The sequence below is a fragment of the Dermacentor andersoni genome, chromosome 3 (genome assembly GCF_023375885.2).
Source record: "Dermacentor andersoni chromosome 3, qqDerAnde1_hic_scaffold, whole genome shotgun sequence".
NCBI lineage: Eukaryota > Metazoa > Arthropoda > Arachnida > Ixodida > Ixodidae > Dermacentor > Dermacentor andersoni.
The window spans coordinates 125,687,332-125,700,019 of record NC_092816.1 but is presented as its reverse complement, the minus strand read 5'-3'; the positions used below and the strand labels follow the sequence as shown (position 1 = coordinate 125,700,019).

General features: G+C 46.7%; 1 protein-coding gene across 1 annotated transcript in view; it reads right to left on the bottom strand.

Moving 5' to 3' along the window:
- Positions 1–12,187, bottom strand: part of LOC129386479 (evasin P467-like) — a 105,786-nt gene extending 93,599 nt beyond the window's left edge. Inside the window, exon 1 of the mRNA XM_055074500.1 lies at positions 12,049–12,187. The gene's annotated coding sequence lies outside the window, so the exon portion shown is untranslated. The remainder of the gene's footprint in view (positions 1–12,048) is intronic.
- Positions 12,188–12,688: the final 501 nt, after the last annotated feature.

The window sequence follows — 12,688 nt, the reverse complement described above, 5'->3', positions numbered from 1 at the left end:
GAGGTAGAGCATTCGCCTGGCGTCCATAAGGAGCGTGGTTCAAATCCCGGTGTCGCGCAATTTTCCACCGGATTAAAAAAAATCCGTGTGCTAAAACAATTCTATAAACAGGCCTGGAGTGCGGCCTGACCCTGGTTACCAGAACGTAACGCACTCAGGAGTGGCAGGACGCAGGTAACGCACTCCGTCACCAGAGCAGGACTGCCCACCCTGGTGCAGTATTTCGCTACAAACTCCTATATGAATACAACAATCAAACCCACAACCATCAGTTCCCAGAAGCTGCGAACCAACTGACCACGGCGACGGTCAGAACTGTGATGCTGCAAAGGGTGCTAAGAATCGCTGGATCCGGACAGGTCGTCACTGGAATCTGAGCCTGGCAACGTTTAACGCTAGAACGTTATACTGAGGCGAGTCTAGCAGTGCTATTGGAAGAATTCGCGGCATTAAATGGGATATAATAGGGCTCAGTGAGGTTTGGAGGACAAATGAAGCATATACAGTGCTTAATAGTGGGCACGTCCTGTGCTACCGAAGCTTAGCAGAGAGACGAGTACAAAGAGTCGGATTCCTGATTAATAAGGATATAGCTTGTAAAATACAGGAATTCTATAGCATTAACGAGAGGGTGGTAGATTTTGTTGTGAAACTTAATAAGAGGTACAAATTGAAGGTCGTACAGGTCTACGCGCCAACATCCAGTCATGATGACCAGCAAGTCGAATGCTTCTATGAAGAAGTGGAATCGGCGATGGGTAAAGTCAAAAGAAAATATTCTGTACTGATGGGCGAGTTCAATGCCAAAGTAGGCCAGAAGCAGGCTGGAGACAAGTCCGTGGGGGAATATGGTATAGGTTATAGGAATAGCAGGGGAGAGGTATTAGTAGAGTTTGAAGAACGGAATAATTTGCGGATAATGAATACTTTCTTCAGCAAGCGCGATAACTGAAAGTGGACATGCATGAGCCCGAATTGCCAGACTAGAAATGCTACAGACTTCATACTCTGTGCTAACCCTGGCATCGTACAAGATGTGGACGTGCTCGGCAAGGTGCGCTGCAGTGACCTTGGGATGGTAAGATTTTGAATTACCCTAGACTTTAGGAAGCAACGGAAGAAAGTGGTACATAAGAAGCCGAACAATGAGTTAGCGGTAAGAGGGAAAATAGAGGAATTCCGTGTCAAGCTACAGAACAGGTATTCGGCTTTAACTCAGGAAGAGGACCTTAGTGTTGAAGCAATGAACGACAATACGGTCATCATTAAGGAGTGTGCAATAGAAGTCGGTGGTAACTTCGTTAGACAGGATACCGCTAAGCTATCGCAGGAGACAAAAGATCTGATTAAGAATCGCCAATGTATGAAAGACTCTAACCCTACAGCTAGAATAAAAGTGGCAGAACTTTGCAAGTTAATCAACAAGCGAAATATAGCTGACCTAAGGCAGTATAATATGGATAGAATAAGCATGCTAAAGGAACGGAGGAAGCCTAAAAGCCGTCAAGAAGAAACTAGGAATAGGCAAGAATAAGATGTTTGCGTTAAGAGACAAAGCCGGTAATATCTTTGCTAATGTAGATAAGATAGTTCAAGTGACTGAGTAGTTCCATAGAGATTTATACAGTACCAGTGGCACCCACGATCATAATGGAAGTGGGAATAATATACAGGAATTTCACATTCCACAAGTAACGCCGGAAGAAGTAAAGGAAGCCTAGGGAGCTATGCAAGTGCGAAGACAGCTTTGGAGGATCAGGTAACAGCAGATTTGTTGAAGGATGGTGGGCAGATTGTTCTAGTAAAACTGGCCACCCTGTATACGCAATGCCTCATGACCTCAAGCGTACCGTAATCATGGAAGAACGCCAACATTATCATAATCCATAAGAAAGGGGACGCCAAAGACTTGAAAAATTATAGACTGATCAGCTTACTGTCCGTTGCCTATAAAGCATTTACTAAGGTAATCGCGAATAGAATCAGCAACACATCAGACTTCTGTCAACCAAAGGACCAGGCAGGATTTCGTAACGGCTACTCAACAATAGACCATATTCACAATATCAACCAGGTGAGAGAGAAGTGCGCGAAATATACCCAGCGCATATAAATAGCTTTCATTGATTACGAGAAAGCGTTTGAGTCAGTCGAAACGTCAGCAGTCATGCAAGCGTTACGGATTCAGGGCGTAGACGAGCCATATGTAAATGTACTGAAAGATATCAATTGCGGCTTCACAGCTACCGTAGTCCTCCATAAAGAAAGCAACAAAATCCCAATAAGGAAGGGCGTCAGGCAGGGAGATAGGATCTCTTCAATGCTATTCACAGCGTGTTTACAGGAGGTATTCAGAGACGTGGATTGGGAAGAATTGGGGATAAGAGTTAGTGGGGAATACCTTAGTAAAATGCGAATCGCTGATGATATTGCCTTGCTTGGTAACTGAGGGGACTAATTGCAATGCATGCTCACTGAGCTGGACAGGCAAAACAGATGGGTACGTACAAACACTAATTTGCAGAAAACTAAAGTAATGTTTAAAAGTATCGGAAGAGAACACCAGTTTACGTTAGGTAGCGAGGCACTGGACGTGGTAAGGGAATATATTGTCGCGTGGTGGTGACGTTGAAGAACATAGTAGCAATACTGTGAACGACAAAACTAACATTTATTGCTTGAACCTGTGCCCACAAAACAGGCTACAATTATAGCACAACGATAGCGGTGAGCACGGTCGGCGATCGTCGAAAATCTGATGAGCGGGTCAAGCGCGTCGGCTTTATACATCAGTCGTCGGATGTTCCAGAGTAATCGCTGGGACCCGCGTGCCTTTCACAAAGTTCTACATCATTTGCGACGCGCACACATGCAATCAGATTACACAAGGTTCGGTCACAGACAGCGGATGGAACCATCGATATCATTCCAGAAACATCCGACATATGCACGCGCGTCCTGCGCCTGTTAGGCGGTGAAACGTATCACGCGATAAAGACAAGTACACGTGTCAATATCTTCTTAGGGCAGATAGTGACAGCGGATCTGGATCATCAGACTGAAATAATCAGATTAAGACTGGGCTGGGGTGCGTTTGGCAGGCATTCTCAGGACACGAACAGTAGGTTACCGTTATCCGTCAAGATAAAAGTGTATAAAAGCTGTGTCTTACCAGTACTAGCCTACGGGGCAGAAACGTGGAGGTTTACGAAAAGGGTTCTACATGAATGGAGGACGACACGACGAGCTATGGAAAGAAGAATGATGGGTGTAACGTTAAGGGATAAGGAGAGAGCAGATTTGACGAGGGCAAAATGCGATTTAATGACATGTTAGTTGAAATCAAGAAAAGAAAATGGGCATGGGCAGGGCATGTAATGAGGAGGCTGTAAAGCCGATGGTCATTGATGCTCATAGACTGGATTCCAAAAGAAGGGAAGCGTAGCAGGGGGCGGCAGAAGGTTAGGTGGGCGGATGAGATTAAGAAGTTTGCAGGGACAACATAGCCACAATTAGCACATGACTGGGATAGTTAGAGAAGTATGGGAGAGCGTAGTGGGCGTAGTCAGGCTGATGATGATGAATCATGGGTATGCTGAAGAGTGTAGGCGAGATTACCGCCCCCTGTGGCGTGCCTTTGTTAGGAGGATGAATGACTCCAGATTCCCAATCCCCTACTTTGATAACTGCTGTTTTCTGCTTGAGGAAGCTTCGGATTTACTGATACGTTCTTTGACCACTGTTGGTCTCTGTTAGTCCATTCTGTACCCCTTTGTGAGTTATGTTGTCAAAGGCCCCTTTTATGTCGAAAGTCATGACAATGTGTTCTCCGGCATTGGGGACGTTGGTTAATACTTCCTCTTTTAAAAGCAGGGGAATGTCCTATGTTGAAAAATGTGTTCGGAAGCCAAACGTGGTGTCAGCCGTTAAGTTGTTTTCTTGACGTTGGAGTGTAGCGTGTGCTCATCTCTCGAACACTTTTCTAGGCATGTTGTAAGAGAGATGGGTTATGTAAGTCTTTGTGAAGTCAATTTCTTTCCTGGTTTTCCGATTCGATTATACAGCGTGTTTCCTCTACTGCGGTATCGTTTCTTCGACCCAGTGGTAATTTTTAATGCTCGTGAGGGCTGTTATGACTTTATCATTCATGTTTCGAATCATGCCCTTTCACATTTGGCCCGCCACTGCTGCTGTGTTCCGTTTGGGACATGCAATTGCTGCTCTAACTTCTGCTTCCGTGAAGAGTTCATTCATTCCTCGGTGTGGTATCCACTGCAATCAGCTTGGTAGGGGGATCCGGGGCTTTGTCACCACAGCATTTGCTGTGGACTGCTTAATGGATTTCTCATTTTGTGCCTGGGTACGAGTATGGGCACGTTGCAAGTGCTAGGCGGCGCCCTGTCTTTCCGACCCCTAGCGCCATCTGACGAATAGTTGCGCGAATGTGGTAGGATTACTCACGGCGTCAGCAGCCCGCGCTGCGTGTTTGGCGTCCTGTCAAACGGCAGCGATGGCGCGAAACAGCGTGCCGATATTAATTTTAACCGGGTTTCGGGAATTACAAGATCTTCATAGCTTTTTTAGGGAAAAGAATTTAGAGAAAGGAAGTCGTCTATTTGAAGTGGGGCATGTTTACGGCGTGAGCGAAGTGCTGAAATCGCACTGATCGGAAGTGACTGCTAGGTTTATTCCGCAAACGAAAAATAATGCACCAGCGAGATGCGTGAAGCTCAGCTTAAGTTACTTCGTTATCTATGGTGTTGGCGCATGAAATTATAGGCGACATTAATTCTTGAAGATCGGCGACAGCAGACAAATCCTAGCGGGGAGCTGCGATTGCCGTGCTGGTATCGCAGGGAAGTGCAACGACGCCGCGGTAGTTTCCCTGTACATACAGGACGGCAAATACGAATCCAAAACATCTCGTCCAAGAACGTGGGGCGTACGAACGACTCGTAAGACCTACCAGAGGTATTCTAACGTTGCTCTCCCCAAATACAAAAAAAGGGGATGAACGTACCAGTTGTTAGACTATGCTGGGAAAATATTTTCGCCCAAGTTACTGGAAGTGCGATACTTTATGTTGCGATTTTTCAGTGCGTGCAAAGGAGGTTCCAATAAACCACGTTGTCAAAAATTTTGGTGATCTCATCTGCCCCTTCATTGATATGCTGGGCGCAGAAGGGTGTATGCCAGCTCAGCCGGCTGCAACCCCTCCTTAAATCTCTCAGCAAGCCCTAGCGCTGTTTGAATGGGAGAGGATTGGGAAAGAGTTCCACAGCTTTGCTGCGGTATAGTGCGGGAACAAACTACTTTGTTTGCTGCATATCCCGGTACGCACTGCAGGCAGTGACGTAGCAAGGGGGGGAGGGGGGGCGTGGGCTCCGGGTGCGAGGGGCCAGTGGGGGGGGGGGGGGTGTCATATACGTCTGGAGACACGCGGAAATTGTTGATATCCTCGCCTTCCTCGAATAAACCCGGGGGAGGGGGGGGACAGAAGACCTATGGGCCCCGGGTGCCAGAGGACCTAGCTACGCCACTGACTGCAGGTGTCCCGTTGCTGCCATCATTGCTGTAAAAGCAAAGAATTCAGCGTTATAACGCACTTGGCATAACGCCGGAACATAAAACAGCTTATGCCGTCGGACGAGCGCTATCCAGTGTTGACACCGCTCTGGTTCATATGGTCGGCTTGTAAACCTGTAAAACTTTGTTCCTCGTGAGTTGGTGTACGTGCTGTTGCAGCCCACTACTCAATAGCTCGGGCTGCACTTCGGCATTGCTCAGAAAAGGCAACAGCTACGCGCGAAACAGTGCACATACAGGCTTTCCGAACGCAAGCGAGCCGGTCGTATCCTGCCGGTTCCGCGCTCGCCGCCGCGAGGGGCGCCCTAGTAGGCGCGGGAACTACGTGCGCAACCTGCCTATAGCAATCTCTGTGCGATTTCCTATGTCCTTCGCGTCCGGATTTGAGTGCGTGAATCATTCCTCTGCGGATGTTCGATGTTTCTGCTGTCTTCACATTTGGCTGTTGCAAGTTGATTAGCGTATTCCTCGGCATGCTGTGTTATTTGTTTGATTTTCATTTTGAGCTTGCGGTTGCATTTCTCTCGCTCCCATTTTCTGGTTGGGCTTCTTCTTGCGTGAAACAGGTGCAGTAGGTGAGGGTCCACCTGAGGTGTTTTTTTCCATCCTGGGGACGGTTTTGTTTTGTTTGTGCTTCATATTTCATATGTCTTGGCACCACTTATGTAAATCATTTGTGCCAGTGGTTTATTCTTTGAGCGACTCTCTATATGCCCGCGAGTCTTAGTTTAGCTGTTCCTATTTGTTTTCGGTTATGGCCCGTCCAGATTTTGGTGCTTATAATATGACGGCCACTTCCTATATTTTCGAGGGTTTGCACAACTCCGCATTTGAACAATTTTTCGTTATGGCTAGGTCGGCACTTGTGTCCGCGCAGATATCATTTCCTGTCCTTGTTAGGATTGCAGAGCGTTAGATGTGTAGTTCCCAGTGCTGCCATACGCCCTGTGGTATTCTTGGCGGTATTTTCCTCGACTGAAAACCCCAACCTGAGTGCCTAGAGTTAAAATACCCAACTATCCTAGAGAACTCCCCTTCGCCCTTTTTGCTGCCTCTTGTAACAATTTCCAGAATGTTGCTCCTTTATGACTCGGGAGCTGTAGATTTTATTTATGAAGGCGCTCCTTCCTCTGCTGCTTTTATATGGGATTACTGCTATTATATGCGGAATGTCCATTCCTTCTGTGGATTTGTGACGTATTGCTGTAACTTTCTTCTCCACCAATGTTGGAACCTTCCAGTTTTCATCTTCGGTATTGAAGGTGTATCCCTTTAATTTTTTGTTTGTTCCGGCTTCCTGTAACAGTATGATTGATTGTGGCCTTTATTGTGTCATCACCAGCTGCGACAGTTGTCCCATTTTACGCCGGAACCCGCGACAGTTGCACTGCTATATTTCGCACCCTTCTGATGCAAACATTGACTGCAAACTTTTTTTAGGCGTTGCATACCGCCGCATGGATCATGACCAACTGGCATGGTCTGTTGCATACATTCTATGCTTCTTTTTCTTATGTTAATGCCTGTGGCATGAATTTCCAACGCTTTGTGAATTCTACTTGCTGTGCATGGATTTTCTTGTCCAGAGCTTCTAGTTTTCTATCTACCTGGTTCATCACCCGCTCTATGAGTGTGGTAATAACTTTAATTGTTTCTTTCAATATAGACAAGGTATTAACGGTGCCGCCTCCTAAAATCGGTAGTTTTTACCCTTTCTGTCCTTTCTGTGCTGGTTTTGGTCCTTATTGTGGTAGCTGCGTTTGTTGCTTTTTGAATTGCTTATTTTCTCTTTCTAGGTCTACTATTCTGATTAGCTCTAGTTCCCGTTGTACGAGCGTCAATTGTTGTTTGGCGTGCGGGCTGAGGGCGATTGCTGCCCAGCTTACCTTGTGTTGCCTTCCTTGTTCTGTGTCTTCTTGCTCTTTTGTTGTTGTTGTTTTGTTGTTTGGCACCTCTTTCGGCCACTATCCTTGGAGTTCGAGCTCTCTCGGGAAATGTACCTACCGGTACTTGGGTCGGGACTTCCATTGGGACCTGGAACGAGTGCCGTCTGGCTATGCCAAGTCCTCGTGGTCCAAGCTGAACCAGCGTTTCTTGAGGATCCTTTTGGTTAATGGTCGGCCTAGTGATGTTACATTTGCAGCCTGCCTCTTTGGGGCAGCGGCTTGAGTTTCTTGGTGTATTCCGATGCCGCCACGGGATTATACCCCCCCTCGCGCATAGGGCACACTCTGTTTCACATGTGCAGTCCTCAGGAGGGTCCCTCAGCCGAAAATCGCTGCCCACCTTTGTCGGTGGCGTTGTGAAAACGTCCCTTCTATGTCCCTCGCTTTTGCACAGTTCCCAGTATTGTCGCGTGGGCTGATAAGGCACACATGACGTTTCGCCATCGTAGTAGTAGACGAAGCGTGGCACTATTGGTCCATTCAACGTGATCATTGCGCTTTCCGACTTGCCGAACATCCGGACTTGGACGATTTTAACTCTTTGCGTGCGCACTCCTAGATGAGTTATGTTTTCAACTTCTGCGGTTTCACATTCCAGCAAGTGTACGACTGTTTTAAGACATCCTTCAGGGCCGATTATGCAGGTGTTGACCGGATGTTTAGTGGTGTTAAGCTGCAGTGTTTTGATCTTCTCAATTTTCTGCGCCATTTGTTCGTAAGGTGTACTTGCAGTGATTATGTTTGCCCCGTCGTGGAGGCGAAGCTGCAATTTATCGCTCTCGCAGGTCCGCGTCGTCGCTTGCACGTGCTTTGGCTCGCGCAACTGCGTAGGTTTTAAGTGCTTTCACAACAAGCCCTTCCTTAGGTCGCATATAATTTCCGTCTCTGGGCAGCGGCGCCACGAACGTTCGCCGGCGATTACTTATAGACGCTCCATCGCGTTTAGCTCGCTCTCCCGCAGGCGTTCTGACGCTGCAGCTGCCCTTACCGCCGCCTCAACCTCCGCTGTCATCAGAGGCTGCTCGCACTTGTTTTCTTAAGCCTTTTCGTTCTCGCAACGATAGAGCAAGTTGCCACTGACCATTCTTGGATTCATCGTCTTCTATTGCCGTGTCTCTCCCCTCGTTCCCGTCGTCGTCACTGGTCGTTTTCCCCTGTATCACCTCGTCAAGCGAGAGGAAGTTCGGCGTCCGCCGTAGATCCCGCTTTCATTTCGATCTATTGGTCATCCCTGTCCATGGTGTGTTGGGCTAGCCCCGGGTCAATGTCCCTTAGGATTTGGACCGGGAGGTGGCTGCCGGGTTTCCGCAACCCACTACACCGTTAGGCTTAGAGTTGCGGGAGAGCAGGCTCGGGTGGTGGTCTTATAATTTTAGAGAAATCTGATTACGCTTTCAAAAACGTTGTATCAGCCTGTTTCTTGTGTCTCGCTGCACAAATCCTGCAAATGAGGTGGTGGTCACATGACTTACACGTCTGTTAGGCAGTGTAATAGACGGAGGCGATGCGAACACGTTTGCAGTCCTTGAAACCACCTGGAGTTCCGCCGCCAGAAATGAATTTTTTTCATTACAGAAACTGGATTAGGAAGCTGCGCAACGCCATTTTACATATATGTGGAGAACTCTCGGGAGATATTTATACGCAGTTCAGGGGAAAATTGATTTTGGGGATTCGCAGCGTTGTGCCTGCAGTGGTTTGGAACGGTAGCAGTGTGGTGACGGGATATTGCGATTCTAACGTTTTGTGTCGACGATTCCGGTGATGCAAGACTATTCAAGGTCAACGGGCTACGACCTGTACCGTATTTGGTAAAAAATAACTTGAAAAGTAAATGTAAAGCACCCCTTCAGCCGTGGCGATTCCGCGGGCTCCGACACTACTGTTGATGGCGAGTACGGCGCTGGTTCGCCAGCACAAATAGATAGGAGTTGACACCATTAGCTTCCTGGCATGTATCCATGAATGTTAATGTTGCCAGTGAGCGCACGGTGAAGAAATGGGCACCTGTAGTCACACTGCGATACGAACGAAAGGTGCGTATTTGAGTCAGTCAGCTATTACGAATGAATGAAGCCAACTATTTCTTCGTGGACGCACATTAAAGTTATTCTGTTCAAATGTGTTCTTAGATATTCATGCTTAGCAACCAATATTCTGGTGGAAGTTAACCAGGGATATGACATTGAGACAGTACTTGAAGACGAAGAAAATGAAACTGCATTCTTTTTCGTTCTGTAACCAAATCCATGCCCACCGTGTGCTGGCCGCCCCCTTGTACACATGGGCGCTCCCGTACTTCCAAATATCGGCGGCGACCTTTCCGACAGACCCCAGGCATGTCGCATAGCACGCTGTATTAGGAAAATAAAGCTGCTTCTGCAGAGCCTAGTTCACTGCACAGGCGCCACTCGAGACCCAAGAGCGTGCATATTCCCTGGACGCGTCAGGTGCGTCTGGTTGATCGTGGAACATTCGTGGCCAGTGTTCACCGGGCGTTTCATCAGGTATACCGTAGTAACGGACCTACCGGTGGAGCTATCTTACATTGTTTTTTTTTTATTTTCCAAAGCTTGATGCCCGGGTGCCATGTGAACAATGCTTAGAAAATCATACCACAAAAATTTGAAGAGCGTGAAAGCTAGTCAAACGTGTTTCCTCGGACCTTTATCAGTTACTTGGATTAGAGTATGTTCGCCGGTGGGACTCAACATATGGCACGCGCAGACAGCTTTGATAGTTGTAACCTTAGTGATACATTATTAGTGTTCAAGGCTACAGGTAGGATAAAAACACGTTGCTCATTGGTACGTGTCGACAATGTTCAGACTTGAGTCGCCTGCTATATCAATCGCGGACAAAGCTGGGGCAGTGCCTCTAGGCACATCGCCAATCAATATTGCGGCTCTATTGAAGCTCAAATATTCGCAAGGACACGCTCAGAAGCTTCCCAATTAAAAAAAAGAACGTGCTGAGTCCCTTAAAGAAAACGTGAAAACATGCCACTCGTCATAAGCAAAGTGTTCGCTGAGCGCCCTTCAGCGCAATTCGACGTACCAGCATGGCGTCCGACGATAGACGGCACTGGGATCGCAAGATATCTTGCGCTCTCGATAAAACGGCCTATAGTAACAGCAACATGAGAGGAGATCAATGACGACACTAAATCTTGATATCGCTGTCACAACGGCTTCTTTTCCTTAACAATCTACGAAATAAACTGTACGCCACCAGCATATTCGTTACGAATAGTTACTATAAATGGTTTTAGCCAAAATTTTCTGACGCGACAATTCTTGATTAGGGCTCCTTCTACTTGCATAACCACGTGGAGACGGTGGAATGGGACATGAGAGGGAAAAAAATTAACGTCAGGTAATGTAAACCGCGCAAGGAAGTTGCCTAATAAAGTGAAACTTACGCAAATCAGCTTTTATTTTTGAACTTCTGATAATTGCGTTTCGAATTCGGGGCCAGGATGCTCGCTCAGTTTCTTACTGCTCTTTGAGATTTGATACAGAACAGACTGCCGCACTCGCGACGCGTTCATCACCACCGCACGAAAGTCGCTTTGAACTCCAACAAACATCTTCACTCTCAAATTGCTTAATAATATGCGCGCCCCTCAGGACAAGACCACAAGTCTAGGATGGTGTTCAGAGATGAAATTCTTTGAGACCACGTACACAATGGCTACCGTTTTCGTACTTCTCCGGGAACATACGACGGCATGAGCAGGAAGTTAAGTTACTTACCGAGTACTCAAGCTCACTTGTTAAACTGTGAGCTTGCAGTCTCCATTTACGCCCTCAGGGGCTACACATGTCGGTCGCCTAAAAGGTTGCTTTTATATTTAGAAGAATGACGTCTGAATGTTGTTTTCTTGAGAGACCTAAATGACGACTGTATTATATCTGCGTCATGGATGGTGCCTTGTGTGTAGAAAAGACAACTTACGATGAAATATCAGAACATTTTTGTCGTGTTGGTACCTGCGCATTGCCCGTCTGTTGCTCGCGTGTCGTCAGAACAGATCCTATAGGTCTTGTTCTGTTACTACTAAGCGCTTGACTTGTAGCTTATTGCAGCAGCCTCTCGAAGCTTCGCACAACGCATAATAAATGTTTGCGAATTCGGATTCATCGATAGTGCTAAAGCACCCCTTCGATAAAGTGAAACTTACGCAAATCAGCTTTTATTTTTGAACTTCTGATAATTGCGTTTCGAATTCGGGGCCAGGATGCTCGCTCAGTTTCTTACTGCTCTTTGAGATTTGATACAGAACAGGCTGCCGCACTCACGCCGCGTTCATCACCACCACACGAAAGTCGCTTTGAACTCTAATAAACATATTTATTCTAAATTTAGTTAATGATAGCCGCGCCCTTGAGGACATGAACAGAATTCTTGGAAGGCGTTCAGACATGGAATTCGTTTAGACCACGTACACCAAGGCTTCCGTTTACGCACTTCTCCGGAAACATATGTTGCATGAGCAGAAAGTGAAGTTACTTACCGGGTAGTCAAGTTCACTTGTCGCCAAAATATGAGCTTGCAGTCTCCTTTTACACTTTCAGAGACTACCCGTGTCGGTCACCTCGAAGGTTGCATTTATATTTACGAGAATGACGTCTGAATGTTGTTTTCTTGAGAGGCATAAATGAGGACTGTATTCTATCTGCGTCACGGTTGGTGCCTTGTGCAGAGAAAGGACAACTCATAGTGAAATATCAGAACATTTTTGTCGTTTTGGTACCTGCGCATTACCCGTCTGTTGCTCGTGTGTGGTCTAAAAAGATCCTGTAGGTCTTGTTCTGCTACGACTTCGCGCTTGATCTTAGCTTATCGCAGCAGCCTCTCGAAGCTTCTCACCACGCATAACAAATCTTTCCGAATCCGGCTTCATCGATAGTGCCGTACTGTACTCCAGATAAGCATGCGACGAATGAGCAGCTTCCGCAAAACAAAATACGGTGGGAAGGCGAACAACCAACGTACTTAAAATATACAAAAATAGTAGAAGCAATTATGTTTTATTTGACAGTTTTTTATTCTTTTTGATGAATATATGTTTTGTGGCAAGCCCATCCAATCAAAAATTGAACGAAAGTGTTCGCAATTCTAGCGGCTGAATAAGTAACGTAATCATTATCAGC